Source organism: Lissotriton vulgaris, chromosome 7 (genome assembly GCF_964263255.1).
Source record: "Lissotriton vulgaris chromosome 7, aLisVul1.2, whole genome shotgun sequence".
Lineage (NCBI taxonomy): Eukaryota > Metazoa > Chordata > Amphibia > Caudata > Salamandridae > Lissotriton > Lissotriton vulgaris.
This window is the reverse complement of record NC_141695.1, coordinates 45,686,117-45,711,660: the sequence shown is the minus strand read 5'-3', so window position 1 is coordinate 45,711,660 and position 25,544 is coordinate 45,686,117.

Genomic DNA, 25,544 nt, shown 5'->3' with positions numbered 1-25,544 from the left:
GTGGGAACAGTTTCTAGACAATGTCTTCTTTGAAGTGCATTGAATCTCCTGCCTCCCCTGCCTTGGCTCCAAGCTGTCTACAGTCACAATGAAGGGCTGTTTGGCCCTTTGTGTGAAGGCAGAGCATAGGGTACTCAGTTGCAAGAGGGCTGTGCTCAGTCCCACCTTCCCATCCTGTCAGCAGATGACCCATCAAGGCACACCTAATCCCTCTATTATGTTATTGTCTAGGGAGATTTACAAAGTCAAACTTTCAATTACACCAAGTCATGTGGTGGGTTTGGTTCTGGCAAAAAAAACGTATTTTACCAGGTAGAAATGGCAGTCTAAAACTGTACACACAGGCTCTGCAGTGGCAAGCCTGAGACATAAATACATTTTACTTAAGTGGGTGGCACTAGCAGTGCTGCAGACCCCCTAGTAGCATTTAATTGACGGGGCCTGGGTGCCTGGGGTCCTACTTTACTAGGGACGTGTATGTAAATTATACATGCCAATTGGTTATAAGCCAATGTTACCATGTATAGAGGAAGAGCAATAGCATTTTGCATTAACTAGAAGTGGGAAAGTGCAGAGAGTCCTAAGGCCAGCAAAAACAAGACCAGTGAAAATGGATGAGGAAGGCAAAAAGTATAGTGGAAGACCACCATAAGGCTGAGGTGTTTATCAATTAGACACTGCACTGACAACTTCACCACTCTTACAGACTGTCTGCCTATCTGCACCAAGCTTCCGGATAGCAGAGTGAAGGGCTGAAAAGTGTAATGCATACCTCCTGACCAATCGATTTAAGCCTAAACACAGAAATAGATGTGTGCCCTTGCGTCTCTTCTAGTAATTGACTAATTGCCCCCGAACAGCATTTAAAAACAATGTAACAAACAAGCATTTGCCTCTGCTCCCTTTACCTCAAAGTAGCTACTATTATCTGTCTGTAACAGACACAGCATTCACCAAAAATAAGGAAAAGTAACATTAATTCATTGCACAAAGCACCACACCAAAATCCTATGTGCAGCCACAAGAAAAAAAGGACGCTGTTGTTGGTTTGGGTCAATTTATATATATTTTTTTAACACATTTTCTATTGAGCAGAGCATTCGGTTCATGATACATTATATACTTAAAATCATTATTACAACCAGATACAAAGAAAAACAATAAAACAGCATTTTAATTAGAGCAGCTAATCCTATGGTCGTTCACAAAACAAAGTGCAAAGTGCAAATTTGTTTCATAGCAGCAATAAGAAAAAAACCTCCTACTACGCCTAAAGTGCAATATCAATAAAGTGCTAGTGCCAACTTATCGCCAAAAGCCATCATAGCTACCATCTTTTTAAACACCAGATAATAGGGCTGTAATTGCTCATTATATTATTGACCCCAATACAAAATACATAATTCTATCAAGTGCACAAGTCTAAAAAGTGCTAATGCATCTAAAGTGCAATACAGGGATCCTCCCTCAGCCCAACGCTGTTCAACATTTACATGCCCCCGCTCGCTCACGTAGCCCGACAGCACGACGTCAACATAATCTCCTACGCCAAAGACTCTCAGCTGATCCTCTACCTCACCAAGGGCCTCATCACTGCCAAAGCCAACCTCTACGAAAGAATGAAGGCCATCGCCGACTGGATAAAGACCAGCCCTCTGAAGCTGAACTCGGGCAAGACGGAGGTCCTCATACTTGGCTCCAACCCTTCAGCCTGGGACGACTCCTGATGGCCATCGGCACTGGGGGCAGCCCGACACCCACCAACCGCGCACGCAGCTTGGGAATCATCCTCGACTCAACGCTCTGAATGACCAATCAAGTCAACGCCGTCTCATCCTCCTGCTTCAACACCCTCTGCATGCTCCGCAAGATCTACAGATGGATCCTGACAGATAGAAGAAAGACAGTCACCCAGGCCCTCGTCAGCAGCAGACTCGACTACGGAAACGCACTCTACGCGGGAGCCCCAACCAAGCTCATCAAACAACTACAACGCATCCAAAACACCTCGGCACGACTGATCCTCGACGTACCACGCCACAGCCACATCACCCTCTGCCTGAAAAACCTACACTGGCTTCCCGTCAACAAGAGGATATCCTTCAAGCTCCTCATCCACGCACACAAGGCACTCCACAAGACTAGCCCAGCCTACCTCAAAAGATGGCTATCCTTCTACATCCCCACCCGCCAGCTATGCTCCGCCGACCTCTCACTCACCACCGTCTCACACCTCAGAAGAACAACCACAGGTGGAAGATCCTTCTCCCACCTCACTGCCAAGACATAGAACACCCTCCCACTGAGCCTACGACAGACCCAAGACCTAGTGACCTTCAGAAGGATATTCAAGACATGGCAGTTCAATCAGTAGCGCCCCCCCCACCACCTTGACACCTTCGTGGGTATGTAGTGCGCTTCACAAATGATTGATAGATACAATAAAGTGCATAATACCTCTTAAAAAAGCTGCTAGATTGATTTACCACTTCCAGTGTTAAGAACTCTCTTTAATCTTTGCTAATTCATTAAAAAAGTTCAATTTTTTTCAAATCTTTTGGTATTTCCTACCCTCTTGGCATAGGCCTCTACAAATTTTTGAGACCTTTTCATTTTATTCAACCATTTCAGGTGAGACGGGGCTTCCCTAGATTTCCAATTTTGTAGAATTAAGGAATGAGCCACCAAACTTGAGGTAAATATAAAAGCTCTTTCAGGTTCGGATAGCATCCTTTCCCCTCTGCAAATTCCAAACAATGCGGCTTCGGCCTCGAGCGGAATACTCTTTCCGATAGTTTGCTCACTATCCGTAAAAACTGTATCCCAATAAATCCTAAGGCCTCAATTTGAGAAAAAAAAGTGTGACGCCACCCGCCTTCCACATCTATCTGGCATCGAAAACACTTATTTTCAACTTCCAAGAATTTTTTTATTTAAAGTGTCCGGAGTTAGGTAAGAGAGCCATCGCAAAAGGAAGGCTAGCCTTTTAAAATTTGCAGCACGTTAAGATTTACTTCCTAAATGGCAGATAGATTCCCACTCCTTCCCGGACAACCTGCATCTGATTTCCCGAGTTATTTTCTCCAGATGATTGTTTATTACAGGGACTAATTTATGTAGCAGCCTATACCAGTTTCACACCCCTCTTATATTAGCCCGATAAAGGGCTACCATAATTTGATTAGGGGAATCAAGGATATTACTAGTATTTTTTAGTAAGTAAACAATTCGTAAATATTCAAGAAATGTCGGCTACCGGTGGCTCTCCGCCCTTGCCAATACTCCTTGCCACGAAATTTACCTATTTTGTATCATAAAATGCCTTAGCTCAGAAAGTCTACAGCCTTCCCAAATATTTATTTGCCTTAATTTGAGCTGGAGACCAAGACTCACACATTCTCCTATTTTTAAATACTGGAGACCCAAAGAACTCATATTTTTGAAAAAGGATTGAAGTCTAAAAAGATAATCTTTTAAAGTTTTATAGCTTGCTTTTTTGGGAAGTTTAGAAGTTTTTAAAATTACTTGAGTTAGTGATGCGATTTCTTGTGTCATTTTATCTATAAAAAAGCTGTATGTAGTGGAGTTTGATGCTATCAAGCCGGACAGTAATTCTAAAAAAGCAGCCTTGTAATACGTTCCAAAATGTAAATGTATGTAATGTATTGCGACTTATATAGCGCACGTATCACCCGAAGGCATCAAGGCGCTTGCCTTGGGAACCGGTCCTGGCTTTTCCCTGTGAGATAACCCCTACTGGGCATCCCAAAGGTGAAAGCCAGGCATCCCCCAGCGGGTGGGCCGCTGTAGCGGAGATTAAGCAAGCTATTGCCCAGAGTTGCAGCGTGGGACCCCATGATTAGAGTAGGCACTGAGGCGAGAATTATTGAGTCTGTGGATATTTTCGGGCTCAGGACCCTGCTGCGTCGGGAATTGAACCCTGGCCCCGGGCCACACCTCTGCATCAGGGTCTGCCGCTCTAATCAGTGAGCCACACTCCTCCAAATGCGACAGCACCAAACCCCCTTCATCTATTGATAATTGTACCACATTCAGTTTGACCTGTGGAGCTTTCTTACCCCAAACAAATTGTCTGAATAAGATATTAATTTCCCTAAAATTTGACTGATTTATTTTTATCAGGACATTAGAAAATAAAAAATATTGGCTGCTGAAGTATGGACATTTGGATTAATGATACTCTACCCACTATCGATAAGGGGATTAATGTCCATTGTTCCAGCAGCTTCTTGATCTTACTCTTCATTCTCAAATTGTTTAATTCAAATAGTTGATGGAACTGAGTAGATACATATATCCCGAGATACCTTATAGGGTCAGTTTTTGCTGCTTATAGCTTCAGACAGAGTGGAAAAGAATCCAGATCAGCATTAAGAGCAAGTACCTAAGTTTTGTTTGCGTTATTTTTAAACCCGCCTATTTTTTCAAACTCCAAAAATGCCCTCAAGACTGTTTCAAGGTTCTCTCTCTCTGGAGTGAGCTACAAAATGATATCGCCCCCAAATACTTTAAGCTGAATGATTTCGGGATCGGTGATTGGATAGCAGCATTATTCCGAATCTTTAAAACCAGAGGTTCGATTCAAACGTAAACAATAAAGGCGAAAGTGGACAGCCCTGCCTGATCCCACTGTTTATTTTTATGGTTCCTGCACAGTTTGAGTTTATTATGATCATCCCTGTGGCCCCCTGGTAGATATTACACAACATATCCACCACTTGTGCTGGAAAACCAAACTGACTAAGGGTAGCAAACGGGGTCCTCCAGTTCACAAGGTCAAAAGCTTTCCCCGCATCTACCATTACAATGCTTGCCAGAATGGAGTTTGTAATTATATAATCCAGAGCATGTATTGAAAAACTGGGTATTAGCTGCCATTGATCGTTCTTCCCACACCTTCATCAGGAGTTTATAATCAAAATACAAAAGGCTGATAGGCCAGTATGAATTCACGTCTTCCAGATTCTTATCTTTTTTAGCCAAAGAAACAATTATTGCTTCTTTAAAAGACTCTGGACCCACGCCACCCTCTTTAAAAAAATTAAATAGATTTCTCAAAGGGGGAGTAAGTTCCTTTAAGAAGACCTTATAAAACTCAATGGGGAAACCATCCTGCCCACAAGCCTTTGCCCCAGCTGTTGTTTTAATAGCTGCTAAAATTTCAGTAGCCTCCACTTCCCTTTCTAATTTGCCAATCCGATTCTCCAAACATTTTGGGTCGTTCATATTTACCAAATATTCCTGGATTAAATCCTTCTCCACTAAATACTTGGTAGAGTACAGCCGGCGAAAATGGTCCATAAAAGTTTGTGAAATGTCACCTCCATCAACTATTTCTAGGCCAGTCCGAGGGTCTAAGATTTTAGATATCATAGCCTTCTTGCTTATTCCTGGTGGAATTTGTCCAGAATTTGCCTATTAACTGGTTTTACTCATAGACCCACTGTTGAATTATTTGCGAGCTACAAACTTCTACTAAAATTTAAAAAATTCTTCAGCGCTGTTCTTGCCTGCTCATATTTATTTGGAAAGCATACTCGTGATCCACTTCGCATTGCAATTGAGCTATCCTACCCCTCCAGGCATTGGACTGGGCCGCCGTAAAAGCTATTATCTGTCCACAGGCTGCTGCTTTAAACCCCCCCACACCGAAAAAGGGGCAGCGGTATTCTCATTAATCTGGAAATATTCCAGAATCCATTCCCTGACCCCTTTGACCCACTCTTCATTTTGCAAAAGGAGACAATCCAGCTGCCACCTGGGACATTACCTACTTTCTCCCGCAAATTTAATTTCCATCCCAACATATGGCTGATCTGAGAAAGGATTACCTCCTATCTTTACATTCTGAATCCAAAGGGATCTGGAGTTAAGAAAAAAATCTACTCGAGATGCCGTCCGAAAACGGTGCGAATAGCAAGTATAGAATTCTTTATGTAAATTAACTGCCCCCCATAAATCCACCAATTGATATTCTTGTATGATGGCTCCCAATATATTTAATGCATTTTTGTTTTAGTTGTTTTTTATTTTTATTCGGGGTATCTTTTCTAATATCCTGTATAAAAATTAAAATACCCACTGAGTATCACCTGCCCAGTATATCCTATCAATAAATCGTTGATTTGTGCCAACGGTCCAATATCATCTGAATTGGGGCCATAATAGTTTATAAAAGTTAACGTTTTCCCCAGTAACTTAGTTACTACCCTTAGCCGCCTCCCCTATGGACATCTAAAAATTCCCGGTGAAGTTTACTTGAAAAATAAATTGGTGCGCCCCTAACTGCAAAACCTGAAGATGCAAAAAACACTTTAGAAAAAAGACTTTGGGGGAGTTAGATTCCAGATGTGTCTCCTGCAAAAACAGGACTTGGGGATGAAATGAAAATAATCATCTAATAAGAGCGCCGTACTTTTTTTTGTTCAGTATCCCTTTAACATTAGCTGATAGGATTGTACATTTACTGGTTTCCATAATTACCTATTCTTTGTATATTTTCCAAACCTTTCTGAACCTTCTGCTCGTGCTCTTTTTCTGCTGCGAAAGACCACCCTTCCCAGCGCCAAAAGGAAAAACCTACCCCTTGAAAGGTGGAAAACCCCCTACAACCCACGCTATCCACATTTCTACTAATTGGATGATTCTTTATGTCATTCCTTCTCCTGATTTAAAGCATTAAAGTTATTTTAGTGTGTTAAAGTGCTGTGTGAAATAAAATGAGAAAAATGACTTCATATTATGCACTCCCCGTCTTTTCATAAAATTATATAATTTCTGCACTTCCTCATAGTACAGTCACAATGAGATTCCTAGCACTTGCCTTGTGTTTGTTACTGTAGCAACATGCCTAACCATAACCTTTATTACTGAGATGCAAACAGCAGTTCATGATCTATCTAACAGGTCAATTTTCAATAACAATATTGAGTTTGTCTAAAGTTTTCTATGAGAATCACAGTTTTGGAAGGGGCATGCATGCTTCATCAGTATATCATTGATGTATGTTATACTCCTGATGTCAGCTGTAGCAATCCTCATCATCCTCTGCAGACACATGAAGAGGATAAGATAAAATGCAGACAGCTCTACTGACCAATGCATTGAAACTCACTTGGGGGCAGTGAAAACACGGCTTTCTGGCTCATTCTCCATTCCGTCTCCTCCTTGGCACAGTGTGAAAGATCTTTTGAGGACTATTTAACTGAAACATAATGTACTCTCCATCTAATCTTATGAGTGATTCTTTCCTGTGCTGAGGTTTATAATTTTCATTTTTGGGATCTCCAGATAAAAGAAGAATGCTCATGTTATGAGTTTGGATACTAGTGGGGCATGAAGGCAGTGTTGTGGCAGCTGTTAAATGAGCCAATTCTAGGATTTGTTTCTACTTGCATACAGAGTGCAGAGATATGTGAGTCATAAAATGTAAGACAAAGTATTTGTGTTGGTTGTGAAAAACAAACACAGCCATATATAGCACACTTCTCCCTGCAACATGGACATTTGCTTATGTGTGGTTTAGGCAGACAGGAGAAGTGCCTCATTCCTTCGCATATATAAAATGTACATATTACAGCAGGGCTTGACATGTCATTATGGGTTTCAAATGGACAAACAAAGCAAAATTCATTGAGCCGGTCCTCTGTACCTGTCCAGATACAGAGTACGTCGTCAATATAACTTCTCCACAGAGAGATATTTACTCTGTATGGATTGGACTCATGGAGGACCACATTCTTCTCAACCTGGCCCACATAAATGCAGGCCAGGCTGGGAGCAAATGTGGCCCCCATCGAAGTTCCAGAGGTCTGTAGATATAATTGTCCCCGGTATTGAAAGAATTTTTTTGTGAGTGCCAATTCAACGCATTGCATGACGAACGTTTGTGGTGTGTCATAGAACCATTCCATCGACCCCAGGGCCCGCGCTGCTGCCACCAGCGTGGAGTCCTGGGGGATGCTGGTATACAGCAACTCAATGTCAATTGTAACCAGTAGTTGGTTACAAGGGTCAAAAGATGTTTCTTTCAGGATGTTCAAAATATCGGTGGTGTCTTGTACATATGACTCCTGGGTGACTACCGCTTCCCTAAGAAAGAAGTCGGAGAACTGGGATAAAGGTTCAAGAATAGATTGGATCCCAGAAACAATGGGGCGCCCATGAGGCGGACGTTGGGGCTTATGAATCTTTGGCAAGATGTAAAATGCCGGCACCCTGGGGTTGTTATTAATAATAAAGTCCGCCTCCTTGGAAGTGATCCATTTTTTCGAGACTGCCTCTGACACCATATCCTGCCATTCTTCCTTTGTTAAGTTGTGGCCTGAGGTGTGTCCCATAGTTTGCTTTCTTTGTCAGCAAAGAATTTGTGCAATTTGATCTTTCTCATCATCTCTGAGATTTCTGTTCTGCATAGGAAAGGGTCGTGTCTCGGTGTTGGAACATATCCGAGCATCACACGGAGCAGGGCCAGCTCATTTCGCAACTAGGGGGAGGGAATAATCCATCAATTCCCATTACTAATGACATCAAGGTAAATTTATCCTCCTATGAACTCACTTCTATTGAGCGAAGTGTTCTAAATAAGGGGCTCGGATATGTTCCAACACAGAGACACGACCCTTTCCTATGCAGAACAGAAATCTCAGAGATGATGAGAAAGATCAAATTACACAAATTCTTTGCTGACAAAGAAAGCACGCCTCTCTCTCTCTTTGATACCAACCTGCGCAGGCCCTCCAAATTTTGTCCACCTTCATCACTCCTAGGTATTTGAACAACGCGTCATCCAAGAAATTGAATCCTTAGAACAAACTATCGGACCCACTTCAGGCCACAACTTAACAAAGGAAGAATGGCAGGCGATCGGAACCTTACAAAGGAATGTGGCTATTACCATCAAGCCAGCCGACAAAGGCGGTGCCGTAGTTATACTTAACACCAGTGACTACGAGACGGAAATTCTAAAACTTTTGGGGGTCTGCACTAATTACCAGCCTTTGATGCGTGACCCCACTCCTGAACTCGCCAATATCATCAAGGATATGGTGTCAGATGCAGTATCGAAAAATGGATCACTTCCAAGGAGGCGTACTTTATTATTAATGACAACCCCAGGGTGCCAGCATTTTACATCTTGCCAAAGATTCATAAGCCCCAACGTCCGCCTCCTGGGCTCCCCATTGTTTCTGGGATCCAATCTATTCTTGAACCTTTATCCCAGTTCGCCGACTTCTTTCTTAGGGAAGCGGTAGTCACCCAGGAGTCATATGTACAAGACACCACCGATATTTTGAACATCCTGAAAGAAACATCTTTTGACCCTTGTAACCAACTACTGGTTACAATTGACATTGAGTCGCTGTATACCAGCATCCCCCAGGACGCCACGCTGGTGGCAGCAGCGTGGGCCCTGGGGTCGATGGAATGGTTCTATGACACACCACAAACGTTTGTCATGCAATGCGTTGAATTGGCACTCACAAAAAAGTTCTTTGAATACAGGGGACAATTATATCTACAGACCTCAGGAACTTCGATGGGGGCCACATTTGCTCCCAGCCTGGCCTGCATTCATGTGGGCCAGGTTGAGAAGAATGTGGTCCTCCATGAGTCTAATCCATACAGAGATAATATCTCTCTGTGGAGACGTTATATTGACGACGTCCTCTGTATCTGGACAGGTACAGAGGACCGGCTCAATGAATTCTTACATTGATTGAACCAAGTGGATGAGAGTCTTCGCTTCACTTCGACCGTCACCAATAGCATGGCTGTGTAGCTTGACGTTGATATCACAGTGTCTGACTCCCGGTTGTTGACTAGTGTGCATCATAAAGCCACGGATAGGAATTCCCTCCTGCATTACCACTCGTTCCATCCCAGATTCCTCCGGGATAATCTCCCGGTTGGACAGTTTTTACGATATCGGCGCAATTGCTCGTCCACCGAAACCTTTCTAGAACAATCTTCGGAACTAGTTACCAAATTGCAACAATGGGACTATCCAGCCAAAGTGATTAAACATGCACAGAAGAGGGCCCTTAATACACCAAGTGAGGCGTTGTTGCAGCGTAACACTAAAGAAAAACAAATGTGCCTTCCGGTAGTCACAACTTTTGACCCCCTTTCCATCAAAATAAGACAGATCATAAAAAAACATTGGTCCATACAGGATACAAGGGGGAACAAGATGCCTACTCCGCGCTTTGCATTTAAAAGAGCCCCAAACTTACGAGTCAAACTGGTCCACACACGCAATCTGAATATGGCCAAGACTAGTACTATACTGCCCGGACACTATCCTTGCGGTAACTGCTCGGTTTGTGGACTTACATCAGCTACCAAAAGTGTAACTTTACGCCTGGACAGAACCTGGTTCCTCAACCGGTTCAGCAACTGCAATACGACACATGTCATCTACAGACTTATGTGTAGCTGTGGTCTTTACTATATTGGCCTCACGACTCGCAAAGTTAAGATACGAGTGCAGGAGCATCTGAGTACCATTAAAGCAAAGAAACTCACAACCCGCCTGATACAGCACTTCATCACCTCGGGGCAGGACCCCAAAGATCTCAAGTGGACCGTCCTAGAAAAGGTGGTGGGCGAAACGCACAACTTGGAGAACATTCTGGCAAGGAAAGAAGCGTAATGGATATTCCTGGAGAAGGCAGACCAGGAGGGGTTGAATGAAAATATTGAGTGGAACAGAATAAGCAGGCGATAACAGGGCTCTGTTACCAATTACTGCTTGATACTGACGATATCCTCCAGTATAACCATACAACCTCAATACGGAGTACTGTAGATCCTCTGTCCGCACCTCTATTTAAATACATATACTCCCCTATGTCGGTCCTAGTCTTATGAATGAACATCTTGGTTGGGACATGCACAGTGCACTTCAATTCAAATTTGGCTTTAAGGTCCCCCCACCCCCCCCCCTTGTCTGCAAATTGACACTGTATTTGGGATCAGTACATACACATTATGGCATCTGTGTGGGTATTTAACTATGATGAAACTTTTCATCACTCTAACAATTTCTGGAAATTATTTTATCCAGAACTCGCCTTAACCCTTGTGGTATTACGTGGAGATGTAGTTGGGATGAAAAATCACTTCAAAACATGTGTTTTTTAGATCCAACTACATCCAGAACGCGAGTCATTTATCTGTATGACTTAACCTGTGTGGGGTATGTCGATTGAATGGAACTCCTGGGATTGTTCAATGGTTAAATATCTATTTCAGTTCAAAGACCAGGAACTTGCTTGCTAGTGCATTACCAGCCCATTCTAAGATGGCCGCACTGCTATGCGCCACGTGATGGGCGTAGTCGCGTTCTCCTCCGGCTACATCCTGATCCGCACATAGAACCAGCGTGAGGATCGTCTGAAGCACCGGAGGGACTCGGCATCAGTAAGAGGGGTACAGGGGTGTAGCGTATGTGCACTCGGGGTATCTGGGGACGGACCTGAATGATTCTCACAGGCTTGAAATGCGGGTCAGATTCGTAAATGTACCGACACTTATCTGGAAGTTTAACATGTCTTAAGAATGAGCGGAACCCGGCAATGCCGGGCAGGGGCATCTTACTAATTAGCGTAACCCCTACGTGCTGAACACGGTTGTGGTTCTCTGAATCTTGGGATCAGGAGGCTGGATCGAGGGGGCATTTTAGTCAATTAACAATATTTTGAGTACTGTAAGACTGGGTACTGGGGACATGACAGCTTTTTCCTTTATTTGCTGCCAAAGGGCACGAGCTTGTAACGCTCCAATTGATGTATATTTTGTTTTCCAACTTGCACAGGTGACTGCGACCATTTCCGGTCACATTGTGGGACACGTGTATGCCTGACACAGTGCCCTAATGAGTGGTGCTGGTATGTGCCGACGTAACACCCTCAAGGTAAATGCACTAAAATTGTGTGCCATCTCCATGCTGCATTGGTGACGCCCCCTATTTTGAGGGGCTTGAATGGCGCTTTCAGCGTCTTTCTGTTTTATCTCTTCACACAGGTCCATATTTGTCTGAAAAGACTGAGAATAGTTCACCCCTCTTATGACCTGATGAAATCGCTAAAACTTTGAGCGATGAAACATGTCGGCTTGTGGACAAAAATCATCATGGTATATAAATAACCATTTTTAACAAGTGGGATTTGCTGCGTCAGAATAAAACAGTAAAGCAAGCTAAACCCTACTACACATCATAATTTTTCTGTGTGTTTGGTTAGGGGTCTTTTTCATTTGTTTCTGAACACTACAGGTGTGTGTCAGTATTGATACGTTTGTCACTATTTGTGTTTTTCACTACTATTCTCATGTCCACACTACTTATTCTCTTCTAGTGCACGTTTGTCTTTTCACATAGAGAGAGTGGCCAATGATGAGAAGTGGGTATACCAGTAATTACTAACCGGGAACCCCCTCGGGTTGTTCTACTGTGAGGTACTCTCTCTATTCTTCACACATTTTTTTGTGGTGGAGTGCATGTGGTCCTGTGTTATTTTACAATTCGTACGCATCTTGACCCAAGGATTCATGTTATTGGACAAATCCCTGGGGATATTAATGATAAGTAGCCCCGTTCTTGTTGGTCTTCTATGTGGATGCTGTTACATGTAGGTGAGGCTCTAACTGTTTGAAATCCGATAAATTAGTCCTGGGGAAATACATCATGCATTTGTTATTACATTTATTGGCTATAGCACGCAGAGAAATCTGTGTAAGTTGGGTCTCTGAGCTCCCCCATACTTGTGCAAATTGGCAAAAATGTTCAATGCATAAAACCAGATTAGACTATCAGTCAGGCTCAGACGAGAAAGAGAAAATGTAGGCCCCCTTTATCTCATTTGCTTTGTAATAAATGTACTCCCAATATAAATTGTCCAGGTGGGATTTGGAGCACCTGTTTTGTAAGGTTATCTTTTCGGTCTAGTCCAAGGATTAAGTCAAGCTCTTGGAGTTGACGAGAATAGTGGTGGTTGCAACTAGACCTCTCATCAACTGCAAATCAGCTAAGGCCTGCTCCCTGTGGAACAAATTTTGAAGGTGTTGCCCAGACCTCTTTCAGACCTTCAGATTGATTTCACTCTCGAACTTTGTCAAATATAAGGACTAAAATTAAAACTATACATATTATTTACAGGATAAAAAATGCACTAGCTTCTACACACTCTATTAATCCACTTCCGGAAAAGATTTGGTCCTTATATAATCGCAAATAAGCAGAGAAGTAGGATTTCTCCAAATTGGTTCTAAGATTATTTTGCTCTGATTCTAAACATGGAACTAAAAGCAAAAGAGAGACACAATCCCTGTTGGACATTTGACAGAAGTCTTTTAACTGATACAGAAAGTGTTTGCTACGATTTTTATTAAAAGACTTGGAGGCTGTAATCAGATCATTCCTGTGGAATAAAAAAAATGCAATCAGAGGGTTAGCACTATCTGACTTTAGTGCACTATATGGCATCAAACATAACCAACATTACTAGGTATACAGCTAGGAGCTATTATGATTACTATTTTATGTATCTGATGTGTGGGGGTAAAAATGTGAATTTATTCTCTTATACCAAAGCCCCATAATTTCTAACTAATTTTACAGCTCTAATCACAAGTTCTGGCTATACTCAGGTGATTAGGAAAGTATGAATTTCCCCAATTCATGCAGAAACTCCACTGGCATCAGATGATGTCAAGTCAAGTCAAGTCAAGTCAAAATTTGTATAGCGCACTACTCACCCAGAGGGTCTCAAGGCGCTTGAGGGAGGGGGTTCGCTCTTTATAAAACAGCCATGTTTTGAGTTGTTTTCTGAAGGAGAGGTGGTTCTCTGTAAGCGGAGGTGGGTGGGAAGAGAATTTCAGGTTTTGGCTGCTAAGTAGGAGAATGATCTTCCTCCCATGGTGGCTCTTCGGATGCGTGGGATCGCGGCGAGGTCTTGATTGGACGATCGTAGATGGCGGGTGGGGGTGTAGATGGTCAGGCGCGTGTTGAGGTAACTGGGTCATAGATCGTAGAGGGCCTTGTGTGCGTGGGTGAGGAGACGGAGCTAGATACTCTTGTTGACGGGGAGCCAGTGAAGGTCTCTCAGGTGACCGGAAATGTGGTTGTGACGTAGTATGTCTAGGATGAGGGCATAGAGGGTGTTTCCGTAGTCCAGTCGGCTTGTGACAAGTGCTTGGGTGACCATCTTTCTTGTTTCGGTGGGGATCCATCGGAAGATCTTTCGGAGCATGCGTAAGATGTTAAAGCAAGATGACGAGACGGCGTTGACTTGTCTGGTCATTGAGAGGGAGGAGTCTAGTATGAGCCCCAGGTTGCGAGCATGGTCCGTAGGTTTTGGCGCGCTGCCTAAGGCCGGAGGCCACCATGAGTCGTTCCATGCGGAGGAGGATGATCCAAGGATGAGGATTCTGTCTTGTCTGAATTCAGTTTTAGGCGGCTGTTCTTCATCCACTCGGCTTCCTCTTTCATCCCTTTGTGTAGGTTGATTTTGGCAGTGTTTGGGTCTTTGGTGAGGGAGAGGATCAGCTGTGTGTCGTCAGCATAGGAGATGATGTTAAGGTTGGGCTGGTGTGCGATGGATTCGAGGGGGCTCATGTAGACGTTGAAGAGGGTGGGGCTGAGGGATGATCCTTGTGGTACTCCACAGATGACTTCGGAGGCCTCTGACCTGAAGGGGGGGAGGCCGACTCTCTGGGTTCTTCTGGCGAGGAACGAGATGATCCAGTCCAATGCATTTTCTTGTATCCCGAAGTTGCTGAAGCGTTGTATGAGGGTGCTATAGCAGACCGTGTCAAACGCTGCTGAGAGGTCCAGGAAGATGAGGGCAGCTGTTTCCCCATTGTCGAGTAGTGTTCAGATGTCGTCTGTGGCTGCGATGAGGGCGGTCTCGGTGCTGTGTTTTGCTCGGAAGCTGGATTGTGTGGGGTCGAGGGAGCCGTTAGACTCGAGCAAGGCGGCGAGCTGGTTGTTGACAGTCTTCTCTATGACTTTTGCAGGGAATGGGAGGAGCGAGATGGGGCGGCAGTTCTTAAGTTCGGTGGGGTCTGCTGTAGGTTTCTTCAGGCGAGCACTGAGTTCGGCATGTTTCCAGCTTTCTGGGAGGTAGCTGTGTTGAAGGAGCAGTTGATGATGTCCCGGAGTTGGGGTGCGATGACGAAGACGGCCTTGTTGAAGATGTGGTGGGGGCATGGATCGGTTGGTGATCCAGGTTGGATGGAATTTATTAAGCGGATGGTGTCTTCGGTGCTAATTGGGGTCCAGGCGCAAAGGGTGGTGGTGGGGGGCTTCAGTTCTGTGGTGAGGGGAGTGGATTGTTCGCCGAAGCTGTTATGTATGTCAACAATCTTGCTGTGGAAGAACGAGGCTAGAGAGTCGCAGAGTTCTTGAGAGGGGGTGATGTCATTGGTGCCGGCGCTGGGGTTGGTGAGCTCTTTGACAATGCTGAAGAGTTCCTTGCTGTTGTGGGCGTTGTTGTCGAGTCGAACCTTGAATGCTGATTTCTTGGTGTATCGGATCAGCTGGTGGTGTTTGCGGGTGGTGTCCTTGAGGGCGGTCATGTTGTCTGTGGTTGGTTTTTTTTGCCAGGCTTTCTCGAGGGTGCAGCAGTTTTTTTTGGAGTTTTTGAGTTTGTCATTGAACCATGTGGCTTTTTTGTTTTCTGGCTTGTTGTGGTGGTTTTTCACGGGTGCTAATTCGTCAGCGCAGCGGGTGATCCATTGTGCGATATTGATGGGTGCATGGTTTGGGTCCAATGATTTGGTGGGAGGGATTTGGTTTAGCGCTGTGGTGAGCTGGTTGGTGGTAATTTTGTTCCAGTTTCTGCGGGGAACTTGTTGTGGGTGGTGTGTGTCGTGGTTTTTCTGAAGTGGAAGTGGACGCATCTGTGGTCCGTCCAATGGAGTCCTGTAGCGTGATTGAAAGAGATGTGCTTGCTGGAGGAGAAAATTGCATCGAGCGTGTGTCCAGCGTAATGGGTGGAGGTGTTTACCAGTTGTTTGAGTCCGAGATTGGCGAGGTTGTCCAGTAGGGTGGTGGTGTTGCTATTGTTGTTCTTTTCCATGTGGAAGTTGAGGTCCCCTAGGAGAATGTAGTCCTCGGAGGCGAGGGTGTGTGGGCTGATAAAGTCAGTGATGTCTTCGCTGAATTGTGTGCGGGTCCTGGGGGTCTGTAGACGAGGGTGCCTCTAAGTGTAGTCTTGGGGTCGGTGTGAATCTGGAAGTGGAGATGTTCGGCGGCTGTGAAGGTGTCGTCAGCGCTGGTCGTGATAAGGACGGAGTTCTTGTGGACGATGGCGATGCCTCCTCCTGTTTGGTTGATGCGGTCCCTTCAGATGATCTTGTAACCGTCCGGGATGGCTATGGTGATGTTGGGCGCTGATGAGGCGTTCAGCCAGGTTTCCTTGAGAAAGGCGACGTCCGGAGTTGCGGTGTCAAGTAGGTTCCATCGTTCAATGGCGTGTCTGTGGACAGAGCGGGTGCTGAGCAGGATGCACTTCAGGTGGTTGTTGTTTGTGATCTGGTTGGCGTTTTTCGTTGTAGTATGGGACATGATGCCGCTGAACTTGCAGGATTGGCAGGTGAAGGGTCCATGGGCGCGTCCTGGGGCGGCTTGGTGGCAGTCTGGGAGTCTGCCGGTGTTGAATGCAGTGAGGGTTGCGGCGTCGAACGTAAGGCGGGTGGGTGGTTTTTGCGGAGGTCTGGCTCTGGGAGCAGGCCAGGCACGGACGGGCGTAGATGGGCTTACCTTTGGTGTGCCTTAGGCGCGCATAGGGCGCGTCTGCTGCGCGTGGACGCTGCGCGCAGGTGTATCTGTCATAAGTGGAGAGTGGGAGGGGGGAGCGAGGGAGGAGCAGCTGGGAGGCGGGAGCGGGGTGGCGAGCAGGGAGGGGATTGATTCTAGGTGCTGTAGGGAGCGGGGTGCGGCCGGGGGGGGAACAGCAGCTGGGAGCAGGGAGGGTAGACGGCCTGGGAAAACAAAATGGCACCAAACAAAAACAAGGTGATGCAGGGCCAGATCGGGCCACAGAAACTAATTCAGGCAGCAAATGTGATCAGCAGCAAATACGCGATGCACAGGCTGGCACACAGATCAATTTTAGCAGCAGATGCTATCAGCAGCAAATACGTGATGCACAGGCTGGCACACAAATTAATTTAGCAGCAATTACGATCAGCAGCAAATACGATACCACAGGCGAGAACGGGGGCACAGTCAGGCACAGAGTGTGGAAGCGCTACAAGGATGGCCAGGAGCGGGTGGAGCAACCGCGTCTGACCAGGTCAGGGCGGTCACAGCTCTTCACCGTTCCGGTCTCCCCTTAAGTTCCAGTGGGAGGGAGGAGCAGCTGGGAGGCGGGAGCGGGGTGGCAAGTGGGGAGGGGATTGATTCTAGCTGCTGTAGGTAGCGGGGGTGGGGCCGCGGGGGAGCAGCGGCTTGGAGCGGGGAGGGGAGACGGCCTGGGACAGCAAAATGGCACCAAACAACAACAAGGAGATGCAGGGCGAGATCGGGCCACAGAAACTATTTCAGGCAGCAAATGCGATCAGCAGCAAATACGCGATGCACAGGCTGGCACACAGATCAATTTTAGTAGCAGATGCTATCAGCAGCAAATACGCGATGCACAGGCTGGCAGACAAATTAATTTAGCAGCAATTGCGATTAGCAGCAAATACGATACCACCGGCGAGATAGGGGCACAGTTAGGCACAGAGTGTGGAAGCGCTACAAGGATGGCCAGGAGCGGGTGGAGCGACCGTGTCTGACCAGGTCAGGGTGGTCACAGCTCTTCACCGTTCCGGTCTCCCCTTAAGTTCCAGTGGGAGGGAGGAGCAGCTGGGAGGCAGAAGCGGGGTAGCGAGTGGGAAGGCTATCGATTCTAGGTGCTGTACGGCGCGGGAGTGGGGCTGCGGGCGAGCAGCGGCTGGGAGCGGGGAGGGGAGACGGCCTGGGACAACAAAATGGCACCAAACAACAAAGTGAAGCAGGGCGAGATCGGGCCACAGAAACTAATTCAGGCAGCAAATGTGATCAGCAGCAAATACGCGATGCACAGGCTGGCACACAGATCAATTTTTGCAGCAGATGCTATAAGCAGCAAATACGCGATGCACAGGCTGGCACACAAATTAATTTAGCAGCAATTACGATCAGCAGCAAATACGATACCATAGGCGAGATCGGGGGCACAGTCAGGCACAGAGTGTGGAAGCGCTACAAGGATGGCCAGGAGCAGGTGGAGCGACCGTGTCTGACCAGGTCAGGGCGGTCACAGCTCTTCACCGTTCTGGTCTCCCCTTCAGTTCCAGTGGGAGGAGTGAGCTGGGTGTCGAGTGGGGAGGGGATCGATTCTAGGTGCTGTAGGGAGCGGGGTGGGGCTGCGGGGGAACAGCGGCTGGGAGCGCCGAGGGGGAGACGGCCTGGGAAAACAAAATGGCACCAAACAAAAACAAGGTGATGCAAGGCGAGATCGGGCCACAAAAACTAATTCAGGCAGCAAATGCGATCAGCAGCAAATACGTGATGCACAGGCTGGCACACAAATCAATTTTAGCAGCAGATGCTATCAGCAGCAAATATGCGATGCACATGCTGGCACACAAATTAATTTAGCAGTAATTGCGATCAGCAGCAAATACGATACCACAGGCGAGAACGGGGGCACAGTCAGGCACAGAGTGTGGAAGCGCTACAAGGATGGCCAGGAGCGGGTGGAGCGACCGTGTCTGACCAGGTCAGGGCGGTCACAGCTCTTCACCGTTCCGGGCTCCCCTTAAGTTCCAGTGGGAGGCAGGAGCAGCTGAGAGGTGGGAGCGGGGTGGCGAGTGGGGAGGGGATCGATTCTAGGTGCTGTAGGGAGCGGGGGAGGGGCCACGGGGGAGCAGCGGCTGGGAGCGGGAAGGGGAGACAGCCTGGGACAACAAAATGGCACCAAACAACAACAAGGTGATGCAGGGCGAGATCGGGCCACAGAAACTAATTCAGGCAGCAAATGCGATCAGCAGCCAATACGTGATGCACAGGCTGGCACACAGATCAATTTTAGCAGCAGATGCTATCAGCAGAAAATACGTGATGCACAGGCTGGCACACAAATTAATTTAGCAGCAATTACGATCAGCAGAAAATACGATACCACAGGCGAAAATGGGGGCACAGTCAGGCACAGAGTGTGGAATGGCTACAAGGATGGCCAGGAGTGGGTGGAGCGACCGTGTCTGACCAGGTCAGGGCAGTCACAGCTCTTCACCGTTCCGGTCTCCCCTTAAGTTCCAGTGGGAGGGATGAGGAGCTGGGAGGCAGGAGTGGGGTGGCGAGTGGGGAGGGGATTGATTCTAGGTGCTATAGGGAGCGGGGGTGGGGCCGCAGGGGAGCAGCGGCTGGGAGCGGGGAGGGGAGACGGCCTGGGACAACAAAATGGATCCAAACAACAACAAAGTGATGCAGGGCGAGATCTGGCCACAGAAACTAATTCAGGCAGCAAATGCGATCAGCAGCAAATACGCGATGCACAGGCTTGCACATACATCAATTTTAGCAGCAGAAGCTGTCAGTAGCAAATACGCGATGCACAGGCTGGCACACAAATTAATTTAGCAGCAATTACGATCAGCAGCAAATACGATACCACAGGTGAGATCTTGGGCACAGTCAGGCACAGAGTGTGGAAGCGCTACAAGGATGGCCAGGAGCGGGTGGAGCGACCGTGTCTGACCAGGACAGGGCGGTCACAGCTCTTCACCGTTCCGGTCTCCCCTTAAGTTCCAGTGGGAGGGAGGAGCAGCTGGGAGGCGGGAGCGGGGTGGCAAGTGGGGAGGGGATCGATTCTAGGTGCTGTAGGAAGCGGGGGTGGGGCCGCGGGGGAGCAGCGGCTTGGAGCGGGGAGGGGAGACGGCCTGTGACAACAAAATGGCACCAAACAACAACAAGGTGATGCAGGGCGAGATCGGGCCACAGAAACTAATTCAGGCAGCAAATGCGATCAGCAGCAAATACGCGATGCACAGGCTGGCACACAGATCAATTTTAGCAGCAGATGCTATCAGCAGCAAATACGCGATGCACAGGCCGGCAGACAAATTAATTTAGCAGCAATTGCGATTAGCAGCAAATACGATACCACAGGCGAGATCGGGGGCACAGTTAGGCTCAGAGTGTGGAAGAGCTACAAGGATGGCCAGGAGCGGGTGGAGCGACCGTGTCTGACCATGTCAGGGCGGTCACAGCTCTTCACCATTCCGGTCTCCCCTTAAGTTCCAGTGGGAGGGAGGAGCAGCTGGGAGGCGGGAGCGGGGTGGCGAGTGGGGAGGCGATCGATTCTAGGTGCTGTAGGGCACGGGGTGGGGCTGCGGGGGAGCAGCGTCTGGGAGCGGGGAGGGGAGACGGCCTGTGACAATAAAATGGCGCCAAACAACAACAAGGTGATGCAGGGCGAGATCGGGTCACAGAAACTAATTCAGGCAGCAAATGCGATCAGCAGCAAATACGCGATGCACAGGCTGGCACACAGATCAATTTTAGCAGCAGGTGCTATCAGCGGCAAATACGATACCACAGGCAAAATCGGGGACACAGTCAGGCACAGAGTGTGGAAGCGCTACAAGGATGGCCAGGAGTGGGTGGAGCGACCGTGTCTAGAGTAAAAAAAATGGCATTTTGTGCCCACATTGGTCTTGGTCTAATATATGCATGCATCCTAGAAGTCAGCACAAATTGCTATGTTTTAGCTCTAGAATTAGCACAATGATCTTAGTAACAGATGAAGTGATCAAAGGAACCCTAACTATACTGGTTATGTGTATTTACATATAAATGGCATAATATTTGATGCAAACATATACAGATGGTTTAATCATCCAATTTGCTGCACCTGAGCCACCAAGGGCGGTATTATGAAAGTGCCCCGGTGGGGCAATGGGTGTTTGCGACTGCTTTACACCCCCAGGGGCACTTTGGTGTTAAAGAAGGGGCCGAAGAAGCTTGGGCAGCCCCTTCTGTAATACTGATAGGGCTGTGGCACATAAAGCAGCAACCCTATCTTCAGGGGATGTTCCCTCATTTGCATGGGGTGAACCCCACAAAAATAAGGGAATCCCTTGGTCTCTGCACCTGTGCAGTATTACATATACAGGCACAGAGGCAAAGAAGCTCTCAGGAGTGGCACTGACAGTGGGCCTCCTGAGAGCAGCCATCTGGAGGGGGGAAGGAGTACCAGCGACTCCCCCCAGACATCCCCTGGCAAGCGGATACAGTCTGCACCCGCTTGCAAGAGGATCTCTAACCCCCTGTAAAAGTGCAGACGGGTTGCCGTCTGCACTGTGAAAACACAGAGCTGGTTCAAAGCAGCCGCTTTATTTTTCTCATGAATGCAGGGGCAGTACATTCTATGTTATAGAGTGCACTTTCCGCGTTCGCGCCCGGCGCACCTGTTTTAAGGTGCTCCGGGTGCAAACAGGTAAATTGCGCTCTTTACATATTATGGCCCCAGGATTTATTTTCCCACCACCACTGTACCCTTTTGGAACATTGGGCCCCTAATGTTGCATGATGGACAGAATGAACACACAGGCCTGCCTGCACTGAAATGACAGAAGGGAAAGGCTGAGTTAAGTGTAGTCTGAGTGAGATTATAGCGTTTTTTACTACACCACCAATATTAGTTTTGCAGGCAGCCCACCGAACAATCTTTCTGAGCTCCTCTGAGATTGGGCTGGGAGAAGAAGAACAATAGAGTTGTATACACCAGACGGCACCCAAGGGTAGTACCACCTGCATGAAACAGCAGCCCAGGCTGGTCAAGCAGTCTATTTCTAATTGTACCAGTCTGCCATAGAATGGAGCTGTTTAGAGCAACCATGAGGAGACCATGCCATCTGGGATGCCTGCTTTTGCTTGGCACAGCTGTCTGCTCTCTGACAAGCATGCTCACTAACATACCCTTAGAAAAGCCTGGGAAGTCAGCCAAAATACTAGGCCTCTGGTCATCATTCGAGGATGCAGGGGCCCTTGTACCCACCACTGAGAACAATAGGTGTGTGGCACACACACTTCCCTTAACAAACTGCTTTATGGCCACTAGCCAGAGTGACAGAGCGAGAAGTTCGAAGGAATTTATCTGACCTATTGGAATCCCTTTTTGCCTGAAAACCTCAAATGAGCCCTCATCTGAACTCTCAGGCAGTTTGGCTATTTAGCCACGCAATCATTTGCTATGGAACATGCAATCAGATGGCTAGAGTCAAAGAATGGCCATTTATTCATATCATGCTTTTGAAGGTGAGATGTTGCTTGACATTTAGGGAGGGACACTGCGTGGTTGGATGCCCTGACTTGTTCAGGCCTAGCCCAAACACAGGGGCCTCTGAGAATTTTGCCTCAGGCCTGGTCACAGCTTTTTACCCTGATGTAGCAGGGGAGTCCTCCTTGGACTCGAATAACCCAGTGCTTAGCACTTTGTGATACTCGAGACCTGCAAATGAAGCCCAGTCTCAGGGGCCAAAACAGTCCTGGGGCCGAATTTCTCACCATGAGCCTATTTAGAGCTTTCCGGGCTGCTGAAGCAGTGGAGTCCACTAAGGGACCCTGAGTCAAACCAGAGTACTTTGCAGCATTGTGGCTGATTTATAGAGTCTGCCAGGGTGGCAGATATAATGTACCCTACCACCCAGCCAAACTTTATTACATCCAGCAAACTCTAGATCAAGCCATCCATTTTTTAAATATTTCAAGCTATAGGGGGTCCTTGCCCCTGGATCTGCTGGAGCTCTGACTAGAATTGCAGTCAAAGCTTTCCAGCCCAACAAAGCAAAGGAGCCCTCACTGGCCTGCAGAGCCTCAGGTGCTTGGTGAAACAGCTGGGTGCAAAAAGGAAGCCAGTGCCAAAGGTGGAAGTCCCTGGGCCTGGTGTAGCTCTGAAGTTAGGTCAGGTAAGAGCTTTCCACTCCACCAAACTAAGGGAGCAGTCATGTGGCCTATGGAACACCGTGCCTGGCACTTTGTGACAGGGTGGGCCAGAAAAGGGAGTCTACGTCAGAGACCAGGACTCCTGGCCTCTTGAAGCCCTTAACAGAGGCCCTGTTATGGCTTCACATTTTGCTGAAACAAAGGAGATATCCCTGAGCTACCCACTTTGTGATATGGCATAATGCAATTCACAAAGAAGGAGCAGAACATGAGGAGAAATTAAAGATTTCTCCTTGTATAACCTTGCTAAGGCAAGATATTCCCTGATGTTAGTTCTGGGTGCTGCCTCCACCTTGTAAATTTGAGGTAGAGTAAATAAGCAATGCGTGATGTGGTGGAATGCCCACGGCAACATCCATTGCGCGCCCCTTTCCGCAGACTACGGCAGAAAGGGGCATAGTTACAAGGTGGCTTTAAGCCACATTAAGTCGCTTAGGACCACTTTGTAAATTTGGGAAATGACGCTAGACCAGCGGAGCATCCAAAAAAAAGGCATAGGGACTCATACATATGCCCAAAAGTTTATTTCTGTGTTCCAAGATTTGTAATGGCAATACGGTCTGTCACTAGCCCTAGGAGATGCTGACAACCATCTTTTGCAGGAAGAGCTAAATTAAATTCTGCTGCTGCGGACATGTAGAAATTCATTTGTGCATGTGTAGTAACAGGTTGTATTTCAAAGATACATAAACAACAATATTTTTTTATCTACATTTGCAAGTGTAAATATTTAAAAAGACATGAACACTAACCTGGGAACATCAACATCTTATCAGGGGTATCAAATCTCAATTTCCATTTTGAATGAAGTAGTGATAGGACAAGCAATCAATCATTTTATTTGCATTAGTCAAAACCTTGTTTATTATTAGACACAATATATTTTCTGACTGACTACAGCAAGTTCACCAGGTACAGAAGCTCTGAATCAAACTATATTCCTGCCCTGAAGAGGCCAATATGTTGTCACCAGCAGAGATAGCTTGTCTTGCCAACCATATTTTTTCCTTCTTGTCTGGACTGATAGGAAGCATTTTCATCCTCATTGTGAATTTCATTTATTGTCTCAAAGGAAACACTGATCTTGCCTCTTGTGACCTGCTCCTCTCCAGCCTTGCACTCTGCAATCTTGGTGATCTATGCTTTGGCTTGATACTCAATATTAATCTTATTTTTTCTCAAACTTTACTTATTTTTGCTAATGCATTGAAAATGATCATAGTATTCCTAACTTGCCTTCGCTGCTGCAGCTTCTGGATTGGCACCTGGTTCTGCATCTACTGCTGTGTGAAGATTGTGAGATTTACGCACCCCATACCTGTGCAACTGGCAACAAGATTTCTAGCAAATGTTCCTTGGGTGCTCCTGGCTACAGTGTTTGTTTCCTTGGTTGTATGCATATGCCTAGCCTTTTCTACTGAGATGCAAACAGAAATCAATAATCAATCTAATATTTCATTTTTCCAAAATAATAGTGGACCTTACAACGGATCCTTCATATTATTGCAGATTTATTTTGATCTGAGTGACCTGAGATATGCATACTTTGTCATGATATCATTGGTCTATATAATATTCCTCTGTGCAGCTGTAACAATCCTCATCACCCTCTGCAGACACGTAAAGCGGATGGGACAAAATGCAGATAGCTTCACCAACCCGCGCATGGACGCTCACTTGGGGGCAGTCAAAACAGTGGCCTCCCTCCTCATCCTCTATTCTTTATACTACTTGACTCATTGTGGGAGATATTTCAAGGACTATTTAACTAAAAGCCTAGTAGAGTCTGCAGTTAATGTCATGCGTGCCTACTTTCCTGCAGTGAGCTGCATAATCTTAATATTCGGGATCTCCAGATTAAAAATTACATTTTGTAGTATCATTTCACACATACTGTGCTCTGAGAGGGGAGGAGAATGAAGGAAGTGTCTTTGTATCATCTGTGATATTAAATGTAGATTTGAGTTACAGAGTAAACTTCAGCGTGGATTTCATTCAATAAATGTATAATAGGTGTAGAGATATTTAAGTAACATAATATTATACAGCATATTGTTGTTGGTAGAATAGCACGCATCAAAATATTTATCGGAATTCTCTCTGGAACACAAATCTTTATTTGCCTGTGGTTTTAGTAGAAATGACCAAATAAAAAACTGTAAATTGATACTTGTATAGCGCACTACTCACCCTCAAGGGTCTCAAGGCACTTGTACGAATACCGCTGTGGAACCCATCCTGGCTTTACCTGTGAGGCGTCCACTCCTGGGAACCCCCAAAGTGGAGGCCAGGCATCCTTATCATTGTGGGGGCTGTTGTGGAGATTAAGCAAGCTATTCAAAGAGTTGCAGAGTGGGACTCCGTGATTAGAATAGGCACCAAGCCGAGAATTATCAGGTCCGTGGAATTTTTGAGCCCAAGACCCGCCGAGGTAGGGAATTGAACCCTGGTCCCGGGCTAGACCTCTGCATCAGGATCTGCCGCTCCAACCATTGAGCCACACTTCTCCACTAGTAATAAAATAAAGTCTTTGTAAGTG